The sequence below is a fragment of the Adiantum capillus-veneris genome, chromosome 22 (genome assembly GCF_014529385.1).
Source record: "Adiantum capillus-veneris isolate H3 chromosome 22, ASM1452938v2, whole genome shotgun sequence".
NCBI lineage: Eukaryota > Viridiplantae > Streptophyta > Polypodiopsida > Polypodiales > Pteridaceae > Adiantum > Adiantum capillus-veneris.
In genome coordinates, this window is record NC_140952.1 from 1,180,263 (window position 1) to 1,196,025 (window position 15,763).

General features: G+C 41.9%; 1 pseudogene; it reads left to right on the forward strand.

Moving 5' to 3' along the window:
* The first annotated feature begins 3,900 nt into the window (after positions 1 to 3,900).
* Positions 3,901 to 7,209, forward strand: LOC147428834 (uncharacterized; annotated as a pseudogene).
* Positions 7,210 to 15,763: the final 8,554 nt, after the last annotated feature.

Sequence of the window (15,763 nt, forward strand, 5' to 3'; positions counted from 1 at the left end):
ATCAATGAGTAACTTATTTCTGCAGGTGAAGTCATTTTAGACAGTTCCCTTCTGCAGACTGTTCTTGATGCCTTACCAGATTCTTACCAGACTTTTGCTAGTACTTGGAGACTTATGACCCAAGGAAATCCTGAAGTTGTCAGGTTTGATACATTATGCACATTGCTGTCAAGAGTCACTTTCCAAAAAAAACAGGACTAGGCAGCGTGCAGTTGAACAGGCTTTTATTGCTTCTTAGAGAAAGGGTGGTAACAACAGTACATCCACTTATTATGGTTCTGCTGCGAGTGGAAAAAATTCTGTTCCTAATGCTTCTGCTGGCAGCAATTTGTCTGGAAATTCTGGTGATAAGGGAAAAAAGAAAATGCGTTTCCATTATTGTAAAGCTAATGATCACTTGACCAAGTCGTATTCTAAGTTAAAGGCCAAAGAGGCTAAGAAGAAAGAGGGTGGTTCCACTGCAAATGCTTGTTAACCGTCATGGCTCACGGACACCCCATCACCTACGACGGACGTGTATTATGTATTTGGTAGAGTCAGGTACCGGTCTTGTCGGACCAATAGGAAAAGGGTAAGAGTGATCGCCGATGAGAGGCGCACTCTAATTGGGACATTCAAGGGATTAGTTGGCTAAGCATGGGCGCCCAAGTGTGAATGGGGTGAGCTCATATAAAATCCAACTAAACCTAAAATTCACTTATTCTCTCATTTGTGCAATAGAAGAGTGCTCTTGCTCCATCTCCATCTCCATCTTCTTCTTCATCACCTCCTTGTGTGTGTGTGTATGTGAGAGAGAGTGAGAGAGGGAGAGTGTGTGTGCGATCGAGCATTACGAAGGCACGACGGCGGCGAAGCGGTTGAGTGACACACTTTTTGCTCTCTTGAGCTTGCTAGATTAGTCTTGTTGTGTGCTTGGAGCCATTTGTGGCTCGCACATGGTGTATCAGCAAGTCCCTTGCTTCGACAGTGCGACAAGGAGCGCACATTTTTTGCGCCGTTGCCGGGGAAATGCCCTACACTAAGCTCCGTTAAACACTTTACGCTTTCTTGTGATGCAATTTCAATTGAAGGATTTGTGAAGAAGGAAGGTGTGTGGTTGTGTGGAGAAGATTTTTGTTACAGTGTACTGTCTTTTTTGTTTTCTGTAAAGAAGGAGTTACAATTTTTTTGCAATGTATTGTTAGAATTAAGGTATTAGCTATGGAATGTTAGTTCTGTAAGGTTCAATGTTAGTTCTGTAAGGTTAGTTTTGTAGATCTGTTAGCTACTGTAGTACTGTGTAAACTGTGTTAGAGTGTGTGTGGCAGTATCTCTATTAGCTGTAAGTAGATAAGTTAGGTGTAGGTTAAGTGTGTGTGTGCGCGCGCGCGATGCGGCCGCGGCGACTTAAAAAAAAAAAAAAAAAACTTAAAAGAAAAATATTTTAAAAAGAAGGATCGGGTTGGGGATCATTCCCCAAGCTCAAGCCCAAACCCAGACCTTAGTCCTCAGTTTTAAAATATAGTTTATACACCTTTTTATATTTAAAAACTATTTTTAGGATTTCGAGGACTATAAAGACTATTTTTAGGATTTTGAGGGCTTCACGTAGCCGAATAGGGAGCTCTAAAGCACGGCACGTTCCTTTAGCCAAAACGCTCGTCATGAGCTATTACACGCCATATTTTGTGGCTCGGTTACAAAATAACCAAGAATAACGAAAAACTTGGGTTATAAACACCTTTAAAAAAAAAAAAAAACTAAGTGAGCGGCCTTCATGGGCACTCACCAACGCGTTTAGAGTGTGGAGGTCACATGTACCTACGCTCTGGACGAGTGTTAGAGCACGAGCATATTGGTAGTGCCTCCATTTACGCGGGCACCCATTATTCCTCCACCCTAGGTTCTGGACCTTCGGCCGGGACTCAAGGTAGCGCGAACCAAGATCCTCATATCGTGTCTAGTGATTCTTCCTCTGACTACGAAATCATGGAGGGGTATCCTACAACAAAACCTGATAGTTCAAGTCAAGACATGCATGCCATGGGCCCACGGCCCGGGTCCAGCGTGTTTAGCCGCTTAAAAGAGACCCTTAGTAGAGCTACTCGCTCCGAACATGCGGTTAATGAAATAAATGAAGGGAGTGGGGAAGTAAATTCGTCATTCATGCCTAAAATAGACCCTATGCTTCTTGAGAGTGTGCATGTGAATGTTCCATCCACTGCACCTCCTGATCCTTTAGGACTATCTCCCTCTGAGGTTCTACTACCCGATGGTAGGAGTCTTGCCGAAGTGCAAGAGATCGAATGCTATATGCAAGCAACAAGGGAGAGGGAAATTGAGAACCTACGAAGGCTAGAACAAAGTCGAGCCCTGAAAGCAAAGGCTCCTATGACAACAATTATGCCAGCCGAGCAACCGAGTGCTCCCAAGGTAGCAATCACGGAGGGGCAAGCTATGGGGAGCAATAATGCTTCCACTTCAAGGGAAACCTCCAGCACGCCAGGCCTAGATGGGATATTCCTAAACAAAAATTGGGAGTATGACCTACAAGCAGAAGCTTTAATTGATCGGTACACAGGACACACCTATCATGTGGGTTGGTTAGATGTTCTACAATCCACATCGGGTGCTACTAGCATAGATGAGCAACAACAGAAAGTCTGTGATGTCCTCCATAGGATTGTCGAGTTAGAAAGACAGAACACAGGGATCAACATGCCTTCAACAGGCCTAATGAGATTCTTGGATACGGAAAAGGCCAACCAACCAACCCTATCAGAAATGGAGACTCCCTCAGTGAGCCCCATTGATCCTCCATATGTTGTTTCGCTAGGAGGGTCAGTACAATCTGAGCCCACAAGTGGCAGCTTTACCTTCCTAGATCTAGCTCATCTTTCTCTTAATGACACTACGGCTACCATGCATATCCCAGTGGTGAGCATGACAAGAAGTACACCATGGAGCTCATTTGTTAATACTGCGCCGATGCCTAGTAGCACAGTGCCCCCAACTATACCTACATGTATGTATCAATCATGTGCACCTGTCGTACCTCAGCCTCATGTAGCTCCTACACCTCCGATTATTCCAAGAGCTTACAATCCACAATGGCATTATCCAAGATCTTATACAAGTGGAGCCATGCCATTTAATAATAACATGCCATATCAGGCACCCCCTATGCCTAGGGCCACGCCTGTAAACTTTGGACCACCGTCTGGTACACCACCATACGAAATATGGGACCCAAGAGCTGCGTGCATGCCAAGGCCAAGGACAACTCCCATATCACATGTGGTTCCAGGAGCACATACACCCATTATACCTGTTCAAATAGGAGATTTGGCAGCATTTGCTCAAACTATCGGTCGCTCTATTGCGGAAATCATGCGTAGTGCACCTGATAGAGAGCCTAGGAGAAAGGCAATTCAAGTAGCTAAGCTCACACAGAAATTCAGTGGAGATGGAGATGCTAGAAAGCATATGGAAGTCTTTGAACATGTGTGCGATTCCTTGGAAAAGCACAATGAGCTACATAAGTGTAAGGCTTTGAGTTTGACCCTAAGTGGAAAGGCTGGAGATTGGTATAGAACCTTAAGAGTAGAAGAGAAAACGATCTACTCTACTCTTAGGAGACTATTCTTAAAAGAATACATACGAGAGGGAGTACTTTGGGGTGTAGCCTCTCAGCTCCAGAAAGCCCAACGAGAAGAAGGTGAATCCGTGAGAGACTTCATTAGTCGCCTAAAGAATTTGAATTCTCGATGCAATCCAAACGAGCGATTCAACAACAACCAATTTCTCGATAGATTCATTAGGGGACTACGACATGAAAGTATCTATAATGGCCTAGTCATTAGAGGTATCACTGCTTGGGAAGCAGTCACCATGAATGCAATCCAATTGGAGGATAATTTAATGATTGCAGGAGAAAGAGTGTCTGTCGAGCCGAACTCTAGTAGCTCGCAAGCACCAGGGCATGAGCCAATGAAGATAAAGCCAATCGTGAAAGAGCAAACGATATCTGAGATGACTTTGGCAGATCTCACCAAGGCCATCCAAGAAAGCCTTAGGGGTAATCGTGCTCCACAAAACACTCATATGTATCCAAGAAGGGAGCAACAATGGTGCTCAATTTTCTTGGGACCACATACTACGAGTGAATGCCCTACTTTCAGAGTAAAGTTTAACGGGACTTGTAACGCGTGTGGTAGGAATGGCCATCCAGCCAAGGATTGCGTAATGCTTAAACGCATCAATGAAAATAGACCGCCTATAGCTTGGACAGACTCACCTCGAGTTCCTGCATTGATGCCTACCCCACCCATGGAGCAACAGTTGCCATTACAACACATGGTCCCTAGAACCCAAAATGTGGTCCAAACCACACCATTGCCACCTCCAGTGCTAGGACCGCAACCCCCTCATCCAAGAGTTACACCTATGAACCAAATAGGTTGCGAGTTATCTAGTACTTATGTAGATTGCGAAGAGGACATAGACTCTAGTATCACCTATGGAGTCGACATGCTTGAGGAGTGTCCCATGTACTATATGGAAGACCATTGGGGACAAATAAAACCGGTATATCAAGCTATTGCGCTAGTAGCAAGAGGCCAAAACATTAATAGTTTTTCCCGGAGACCACCTCTTCAGTGCTACGAATGTGGTGGACCACATCGAGTAGCTGAGTGCCCCATTAGAATGCAAAAGAATGCCGCACTAATGCAAACAAGTCAAGGGAGTGCATTGGCAATGCCAATACTCACTTGTAATCGTTGTGGCATAGATCATTTGATCGCACTGCATCCTAACAATCCAAACGCACCGAAAATCACACCATTGAACATAATAGAGGTTGTTGATGGGACACCACCAACTATAAACATAGCACCAGTGAATGCACTCACACGGTCGATGCTCCAAAAGAAAAATTACATCCTCGAAGAGAGAGATGCTGCATCCATTGGCCGAGCGAGAAAGAAGAAAACACAAAGAAAGAAATACCTTAATGCTTCTAGCTCAAAACCTAGTTCAAAGACTAACATAGGGACAGGAGAGGATCCCGTGTATATGAATGACCCTGAGGATGACTCAGATTCGATAGAGACCACGGAGACCAAAACTGTTACTACAAAGGAAAAAGCCAGTGAGGAGGATCACGAGAGGGAATTACGACGAACACCAAAAGAGTATTCAAAGTTAAACCACCCAGTTGCGAACCCCCAAGATAATCCACGAGAGACAAAAAATGAGGATTGCAAGAGAAAGATTGGAACCTATCCAAACGCAACAGTGAAAATTGAACGAGTCCAACAAATGAGGGGTTTGGTGGAAGAAACTCAACGAAAATTAGAACCTGAACCCAAACATATCCAGATGTCGGACACACTGTTTCCCACACAAGTTCAACCTCACAAGAACTACAGGCCGTTAGCTATACCCAGTATCATTCGGGAAGAGAGTGAGGGTAGGACATCTGAAAGTGGACACACACCTTTCCTACTAGAGAGAATGTTCAATGAGGGAATGCCCGACCCCCTTGAGGAAGTGGAGATTCCATCTTCACCATTTTCTTGTCAGGGTCCTACGTCCCAGAAGATGCCATTAAATGTAACCAAGCTAATGGATTTCATGTCCTCAGAAACACGTACGATTATCATATCTAAGTTATACGGAGATCCAGAATTATTCCTAGCACTGCGAGCGCTTCTCAATAAAGAATTACAGGCCGGATTACCACAGTTTGCACATATGAACAAACCTGACTCGGTGATGAATGATGAGGAACATTTAGCACCACCATCTGACCTAGCGGGACATGAATCTGTAATTGAAATACCCGTTAACACGTTGGGGCAATACTTTGAAGGTGATGAATCTAATGCTACTCTACCAATCACTACTAAAGGATTAACTGTAAAGGGGGTCCTTGACGGTGGTGCGGGAGTCAGCATGGTGACAAAGAGTTGTTGGGAGTCTATGGGGCGACCTCACCTTGAAGCCACAAGCGTAGTGGTAAAAATGGCTAATGGATCTATTGTTACGCCTATTGGAATGCTAAAGGATCTCAGGATCAAGGTCTTGGGACACAAGGTAAGGCAGACTTTCATTGTTATGGATTTTTCCAAGCATCCTATGTCATTTGAGATGATCTTAGGGCGTCCATTCATGAGGGAAGCAAAAATGGTGCATGACTGGTCCAAAAACCATGTCTACTTACAGTTCCAAGACTGTGTCATTCGAGTTGATCTTTTAAATGGTCGAACGCATCCTCTAGGAAATAAATTCATCATTGATAATCGATCAGACACAACAATTCACTCAGCTCCATTATAGTATTGTTACACATGTAACGAAGACACGGACATTGGGGAGAACTCTCCTTATATGGATATCCTACCTGGGATGACTGAGTCGGACAATGTGGATTGGGTCCACCTAGCAGCAACCATAGACACTTGGGGAAATAGGGGGACGACCTGGGTAACACCTGAGGGGGATGAAATGCCTGTACCCTTAAATATGCTACAAGCAATGCATATAGCTTCTAACAAGACTCATCCTAATGTAACGAAGAAAACATACAAGTGGGTCCCTAAAGCTTCTTTAGTGACCATAGCTAGTGCTAAAAAACAGAAGCCTTGTAAGAAACATACCACTCACTCCAAGAAAAGTAAGAAAATGTTGCGATGGATCCCTAAACGACTATTGGAAGCCCAAGGCTACTATCAAGGAAATGATCAAATCTGGGTGCCAAAACATAGATTGTGCTCTTACCTATCACCTGACCCATGTGAACCCAATCCCGTAGCTCCAAAACGAATCAATGATCGTGGAAAGAAAAAAATCACAGAATGCTACACACCCGCTCCAGAGCTAGTTTGGGTACCAAAGAAAGAAAGATTTGTTCCACCTAGCTAAGGAAGGGGGGAGTCCCATGAAGCTTCTAGCTCCTCATGTAATGCATCCGTGGAGGTAAAAGCTTCTCCACAGCCTCCACTTACAATAGTGGACCTCCATAAAGCTACAAAGGAATCCACACCTCCCAGTGTTCAAGAATCACCTGATGAACTACTTCAAGTTCGATCTTGGGAGAGTACCTTACTACCCTTGCAACTCGACGAGGCGCCTAAGGTAATAGAAAACTACTGGCAAAAATCTCCACCTATTACCAACTGGAACAATTGGTTTCAAAGGGTGACAAGCTCATTTCAAACGGTATGATCTACCCAAGGAAGGGGGGAGTGTATGCTGACATCCATCATTCACTTGCTTCCCTCTCAACCTTCCTCCCTGACCTCTATATCTCCCAATCTTAGGGAATGTACATATAAAGCTTTATACTCACAAAAAACAAAAAAATAATAAAGAGCAAGAGCAATTAGCAAACGAGTATGCACATTAAAAGTCAAAACATTGACTCAAACCTACACATGTCACATTTGGTACAGTGAAACAGAAACCTATGTCATAAAACACCTTTGATCCTCATCACTTGAGTGATGGAGGGTAGGTAAGATTAGTACGATAGGAGTGTTTCTGTTTTAGAGTTGAGTGATTAGCAAAGTTCTCTTTTCGCACTGATGTGCCTCCTAGAGGTATTGTTTGTGTTTCATAGTGTGTACAGGAACGTGTTGCTGTGGTTAGGATTTGGACCTTCATGGAATCTTTGTCTCATCCACTTCAAATCAAGCGCGACCATCAACACAAACAGGTGTTTCTTGTCCATTAGCATTGCCCCTTATCTTTTTTGCATCCATGTTTGTCTGCTTTAATTGTGATTGGTAGCATAATATTCAATGCATTTGCTTAGTATCAAACATTTAATTCAATGTAATCTTTTGTCATAATCAGCTGTCTAGGTTTAAAACTCAAGTAGTCCGACTAAGCTAAATTGACCAAGTTAGCTGTTAGAGATCTCCTCTTAATACCATGGGGAATGCCTTCCTAATAATCAATGGTTACTTAGGTTCTTAATCCGATTTAGGTAGCATTGTGTGAAATGTACTAGGCTTTCTAGTGGGCTTGACCCTATTGACCTTTCGCTTAAGTATTATAAAGGGATTTTACTTGTGTGATGAGCCTGGGAGGTGTAACAGTGTTATATGACCCCCCAAAGTTACAAAATTAAAATGTTGAAAATGAACAAACAAAAAATCAAAGTGCCACAGTGTAAAATCTTAAGCTGGAAGAGAAATCTCAGCTTGATTGGGTACTTCACTCACATGTATCGCCTATGGTACTAGAGCCCTAGAGGTTCCCAGTGTGGGCGCTTTTCCTTGAAAAGCAAAAAAACCCAAGGCATACAAAATAAGCACACACATCAAAATTGAATCACTATGAAAAGACTTTGGGGGGTCAAAGAAAAAGTAATCAGTCAGGCGATGATTTCATGAGAAATTCCTTTTATGGTAGCTTAACTACAAGGTCTTCTAGATATAGCCTCTAGTCAGCCCTCGAACATGAATACTTGGCTCTCGCGATTAAACAACTTAATTGACCACAGAAAATTAAGAAGCTTACCCATGGTATTAATATTCGATCTCTAGTGCCTTTCGACCGTCAAATTAGCGACCCCAGACTTGTTTAATTTTTTACCTTTACATCTGTTTATGCATTTGATTACATTGCAATTTAATGTTCATTGCTACAAATTGTTTGAAATTCTTTTACCAATCAATTTGTCTACCTAAAAATGCATATGCTTTTTAATCACTTATGAGAATGCAATTACTATGCCAATGTTGTTTGATTTTGCAGTGACTGAAGATGGCTAAGGACATTCATCTCAAATGCTCTTCCACCTCGACGAACGAGCTTCAACTCAATAGCTTTCGAGGACGGAATCTACATCAGGAAGGGGGGCATGTTAACCGTCATGGCTCACGGACACCCCATCACCTACGACGGACGTGTATTATGTATTTGGTAGAGTCAGGTACCAGGCTTGTCGGACCAATAGGAAAAGGGTAAGAGTGATCGCCGATGAGAGGCGCACTCTAACTGGGACATTCAAGGGATTAGTTGGCTAAGCATGGGCGCCCAAGTGTGAATGGGGTGAGCTCATATAAAAGCCAACTAAACCTAAAATTCACTTATTCTCTCATTTGTGCAATAGAAGAGTGCTCTTGCTCCATCTCCATCTCCATCTTCTTCTTCATCACCTCCTTGTGTGTGTGTGTATGTGAGAGAGAGTGAGAGAGGGAGAGTGTGTGTGCGATCGAGCATTACGAAGGCACAACGGCGGCGAAGCGGTTGAGCGCGGCACAACTGCAGCTTCTTCTTCATCGCGGCGAGGAATCCACCACGAAGGTGAGTGTAGAGCGGTGAGTGACACACCCTTTGCTCTCTTGAGCTTGCTAGATTAGTCTTGTTGTGTGCTTGGAGCCATTTGTGGCTCGCACACGGTGTATCGGCAAGTCCCTTGCTTCGACAGTGCGGCAGGGAGCGCACAATGCTGGTTCCACTACAAATGTAGTCATTGTTGAGTCTTCTGTGAAAGGAGACTGTGTTGCTGATGTTGATGCAGAATGGGCTTTTAGCGCAGAGTGCACTTACAATCGTGCTGTCCATGATGCATGCTTGTCAGTTGTTGCTGTAGATTCACATGTGTGGTATTTAGATAGTGGGTCTACAAAGCACATTACCTCACATTGTGAATTTTTCACCTCTCTCGAGTCTGTCCCTCATGGGAATGCAGTCACTTGTGCCAACAATGCCTCTTACCCAGTTCAGGGAGTTGGAAAGATTGTGCTTACTGCTGCAAATGACAGTTCCTTCACACTTGTTGATGCACTTTATGTACCGGGGATCAAGAAGAATCTCTTGTCTGTATCTGCACTTGCTAGACTTGGACTTGTAGTCAAATTTGTGGATGACAGATGTACAATTCATGATCTCAATTTTGGTGATGAAATTGTTGCATCTGGCCTCTTGACCCATGGGCTGTATAAGCTCACTTTGTATGACAAGTGTGGGCAAAATTTTGCAAATGCTGTTGAAGATTCAAGGGATGTTTCAAATGCAAAACTGTGGCATGCACGTTTTGGTCCTCTGAATTTTGCCAGTTTGCTGCGTTTGCAGAAATCTGATATGGTTGCTTCTTTGCCACCCCTTGAAGCACCTGTCCAACATGTTTGTGAAGGCTGTATGTTGGGTAAGATGCAATGTTCTAAGTTTCCAAAGGATGGTTCAGTTCGGGCCACATGCAGGTTACAGCTTGTGCATAGTGATGTTTGCGGGCCCATGCAAACTCCGTCCTTGGGCAATTACCTTTACTTTGTGACTTTCATTGATGATTACTCTAGGCATGCATGGGTATTTCCGCTTAAAGCAAAGTTTGCAGTTTTATGTAGTTCAAACAATTTCTGGCTATGGTTGGTAATGTCTCAAAATGTACTATGGGCACCCTCCATTCTGATCGAAGGGGGGAGTATATGTCTCATGAATTCAATGCATTTGTGGCTAGTCGTGGGATAAATCACCAATGTACAATGCCTTATACACCTCAGCAAAATGGTGTTGCTAAGAGGAAAAACAGGTTACTTACGGAAATGGCACGATGTATGGTTAAAAGTCAAGCTTTGCCGCATTTTTTTTGGCTTGAGGTCATCATGTGTGCCACTTATGTACTAAGGAGGTGTCCTACAAAAGATTTGCAGTCTATTACTCCATATGAAGCATGGCATGATAGAAAGTGCTAGCAGCAAGCTAACTTGGACACCATTTTTCGGAGTTCTCCTTGTAAAACATTTATTATTTTGATAAATCGAGAATATTGTAACTCTTATTTTCTCTGATAAACCTTGTAATTAATGAGCCGTGGCTACAAGCTTTCAGATTTTATCAGCCAGTCAATTCCCAGCTTTGGTAGAACTCCAGATTATTAGTTTTCACCACCCAAAAACCTTGGCTATGTTATAAAAGCCAATTTTTGTAAGTTTTTTTATAGGTTTTTGGATAAGAAATACACAGCGTGAGCTAACGACGCTCACTTCTCTCCTTTTTACACTTCCTACTCCCTCTCCGGTTGTCACATTGCGAATGCGTTTGTTGCATTGCAACAGCAGGTAAGAGCTCTACGCATTGACGTAAGCCATTCACCGTATTTTGTAGCTTTTGGCGTCACCGACCCCCGGCCTAATTTCATCATAACTAGGAATTTACACTTTTAAATCAAAAACTAAGCATAGGTGGGATGTTGGGGCATCATTGCTAAACATTTAGATGCATTCTGGGTCGAAAACGACTAAGTCAAAAATCCACTGCTGTTAATAATCGCGATTTTGGAACTTGACCTAAAGTGGGGTTTGAGACCATAGGCGTGTCTGCTTAAGTCTTATAAACTTGTCTTAGAAGTTTTATTACGTGATGTCATTTGATGATGTAACGGATGTGATTTGCTTACCGATGAGCGATTGGCTTTTGGTGATTTCAATCACTTGAGTGTAGCTTGAGTTAAATACGAGTTGTTAGTTGTTTTTCGAGAGATTGACAACCTCTTATAGCCTCTATGCACTAGTCGAGTCAGCTTCGTCCCATGGTTTGATAAATTAATCGTGGTTCTCGCTAATATTGCAATAAGATAGGATGGTGAGGTTAGACATGTATCCCACATTTGGCGCCGTTGCCAAGGATCGAAGAGACCTAAACTAGGGAAAAACAGGAGCGTCTTGTCTAGTTGTCCTTTAACTTCCTCTAGGTTCGCCTAAAGTTCAAAACTTTCTTTTAAAAATCGCATAGCTTAAGATTGTCGTCTTTTGCTGTGTATAGGTAGCTTGGAAGTAATCCTACTTGCTGAGTACCTTTAGGACTGTAGGATTGTAGATTTAGATTAGGATTTGAAGAATGATTAGTAGACGAGACAAGTCTTAAGATCAAGACTCTGAAAAACATAAAAAACACAAGAAAATGAGTGTTTGTGGACACTTTCCACAACCACATTGCATGAGACTCTAGGAGTAGGGTAAGTAGGATCCAAGGTGGATTTTAGAACATTGCTCTCTCTGAAAGAATCAAGTGTGAGTTGTTATTGGAAGTTGCAAAATTTCAAGTCTACGGCTAGAAATAGCTTGAAAAGACTTGAATCCACTCAATCCGATTGGAGAGTAATTACGCCTAAGAGTTGTCCAAACTAGTGGGTAAGCTCAAAGACACTTCGAGGTAAAAATTTCAAGAAGTTGACCAAAACTCAGATTATTTACTTTTTCTTGACATTTTAGGCCAAATTAAGTTTTGACTTGATCTATAGGCTTAAAAAACATTATAAAAAGACCGTCTTTGAGAAAATTGCAAAAAAGTACTCATTTCAAGCCTAAAGTTAATAATCGTGATTATTAACTTTCTACTCTAAATTGGCCAAGGTTCATACCATTGACTCATTGTATGTGTACAAACAACTTTTGTAAAGGCCCAAAAGATTTGGATCACTAAACTGGCAAAAAATAGAGTAAAAACTAAAGTTTGTACTGACTTTTTGAATCTTGAGTATAAATTTGGGAAAAATTTGTCCAAACTTGTTAAAATTTGATTCATAGGCGTTTGTTGATGTGATAAACATGTGTATATGCTCAGTTGACCAAAAATTTGCAAAAATTTATTAGAAGTCAATAATCACGATTATTTACATCTACCCTATTTTTCAACTTTTTTGACCAAGTCTGCATACCACTAGCTTTACCATGTTGTAATAAGCCCACAAACCAAATTTGGTAAGATTTGGACCAGTGGAGTGAAATTTGTGACTAATATTGCAAAGTTAGTCTGCGGACAGATAATTGATGACCATTTGACCAAAAATTGCCCAAACTTGATGAAAATTGGCTCGTGACCTTAACTTAAGGTGCTTAACAGATCTGTGTCAAAGTTGGGGTAAAAACTTGCAAAAATATAGCTGGAGTAAATAATCCCGATTATTTACATCTGCTTCAAAACTTGATGATTTTGCAAATTTGAGTATACCACAAGGTCAAGCACATCAAGTAGACCTCACAAATCAATTTTGGTGAAATTTGGATCCCAAAAGAGAGACTTAAGCCGGATTCTCGAAATCAGAGTCTGCGGACACCAAACAATTGATAAACTTGATCAGAATTGGTCCAAACTTGTTGAAATTTTCCCTGAGACTCTAACAAGTTGTATACTTGCCAAACCTATAAAAAATGTGCAAAAAACTGACAAAAGTAAATAATCACGATTATTTACTTCTACTATCTAGAGACATCATTCTGGACTTTTGAACTCATGCAGTGATAGACCAACATAACATAAGGCCACATGGCAATTTTGGGTTCAATCAGATCAAAATTGGTATAGATACACTCACTTTATACGTTGCATATTAAACCTTTGATTTTGCTAAAGTCGAATCTGAAAGTCAAATTTTGATTCCCCTAGCACGATTGGAAGTGATACACAGAGACCAATCACGAGAGTTCTCAAGAGCTCTACTGTCTTTATAGAAGAATAGCTAACTTGATTAATTTTGTACACGAATTAGGTTGCAGACGAGGAATCAGTGACTTGACGGAAAGTTGCAATTGAATCAAGTGAAAATTGACGACAAGTCAATCCAAAGGTGAGTACTCTATCCAGGGCTTCATAAGTCTATACGAATCTTAGATCTGGTTGTGTACTAGGAAATTAGGGCATACTCGGAGAAACCTCCAGTAGAGTATCCACCGAAGAAAGCGTGAATCAAGGAAATTCCTTGCACACAATTCCTGAAGAAGTCTCAGACACTTTTTCAGATTCAACATCCAAAATGTCTTCTTACTCGACTCACTCAGAAACCAGAATGACAGTGCGCTATAAGCATATACTATCTTTTTACAAGACTAACCGTCATGGAGCCCAGGTTTACTTGGACCCTAACGAGAAGTATGCTATTCGCATTGATGAACATGGTATTGAGTTCGAAGAAGAGGCTAGGGCAAACAAACAAGGAAAAATGTACATGGATCGAAACGGAACTCAATATTTATAGGTCAAAAACCCTGACATGATAGACAAATGGGGGTTAGAAGTAAAACACTATAATCCCAGATATGTCCGCAAAAGAAGGACCACCAACTTTGTAATTCGAGAGATACGATCAAGTAGACTTGAAGCCTTTGAAACGCCTTAGTACGGATAATCGTAGGATCGGAGTCTATTGTTGGGAAGATAGAAACATAAAAGATCTTTTGTGAACTTCTCATGCCAAACCAGGACAAGTAACGGCCATGAAGATCATCCATATCTTCAAGATCAAAGATAAGGGATCAACAGACCTACCAACCTACCTGTTTAGGATTGTTATAACAACAACTGTGTTATGATGACTCTTGAGGAGGTAGAACAAACCAAATACCACATACGGGATTGGATATTGGGGCAAGGAACATAAATAATTCCAAGGGATGAACACCATGAGAGATCATTTGAGAGTAATGTGAAGAAACCAGAAACCACCTCATCAGGTAGAAAAACCGGGTGACACTAAGGCCAATCCAGGGCTACATGAGTCACTATTTCCAACAAACTGGTTTGAAGGACTCGTAACAGGACCAACTCTGGAGCGGAACCAAATAGACGTGTCAGATCATCTGATTTTCAAAAATGTGTCAGAAAATACAACGGATCAGGGGATCCATATGACCACTTAGCAAGCTTTAAGCAAGTGCTAAGAGCAAAGCGTATATTCAATTTTCATACTCAAGTCGAGGGGTTTGGAATGACATTAGACGGAAAAGCTTTGACATGGTTCCAAAACATTCCACCAAGGTCAATCATGGACTTGAACACATTAGCTCAAGGATTTGTAGCCGCTTGTTCCAAAACAGGGATTAAACATATTACGGTAGCTCAAATCTACAACTTTAAACAGAAACATGGTGAGTCTACTAGGGATTGTGTAACTCGAATGAAACAATACATTGCCAAATGCCCAGAGATGGAGATACCTACAGAAGAACGACTTGTATCTTTGTTTTTGGAGGGACTGCTAAACAAGGAACTTCGTGCTATACTCTATAGTAAAAATCATACAACCCTTGAAGCGTGTGTGTCTGTTACTCTTGACCTAGGAGACAATTGCGAGATCTTCAATGAAGAAGATGTCCCTAAGGATAACCAAAGTGAGAAGACAACATCCATTAAACCAGCACAAGTGGAACGGCTACTGCGGCACCACTCTCATCTCTAGAAGATATGCTAAAAAGGATGAACAACATGATGAACAATATGCAGAAAGCACCTATGAGAGGACCACGACAAGGGATACCTCCACAGGGGCAACCAATTAGGCCACAAAAATGGTGTGCAATCGAGGGTAAATGGACCAACCATGAGACCCAAGAGTGCTACTTCAAACCAAAGTATGATAGGAATGTTTAGTACGTGCCCATAAGGCCCCAAGGACAACCCATGTACCGGTATCAGCCTAATATGGCCCAAGCTCAAAGACCACCAATGGGTATGGAAAGAACTCAACCTATGTTGGGACAACAACCTCCGTATCCAGGACATAATGTAGTGCTTGTAAAGTACATGCACTCGGAAGGAGTCATAGATAAACAAGCATTAATGCCTATTACACCCTATGCAGAACCTAGTCCATCTACAGTAATGGTAGAAAGAGATTGGTATAGTCCACATCCACCACCAATGGAAGAAACCATGACTTATGCTCCACCAGAGCTTGCACCAATGTATTATGTAGCTAATCAAGGTGTCAGACCTCCCATGGGAAGATCCATGATGAAGCCTAGAACAGGAAATTGTCATACTTGTGGTGCTG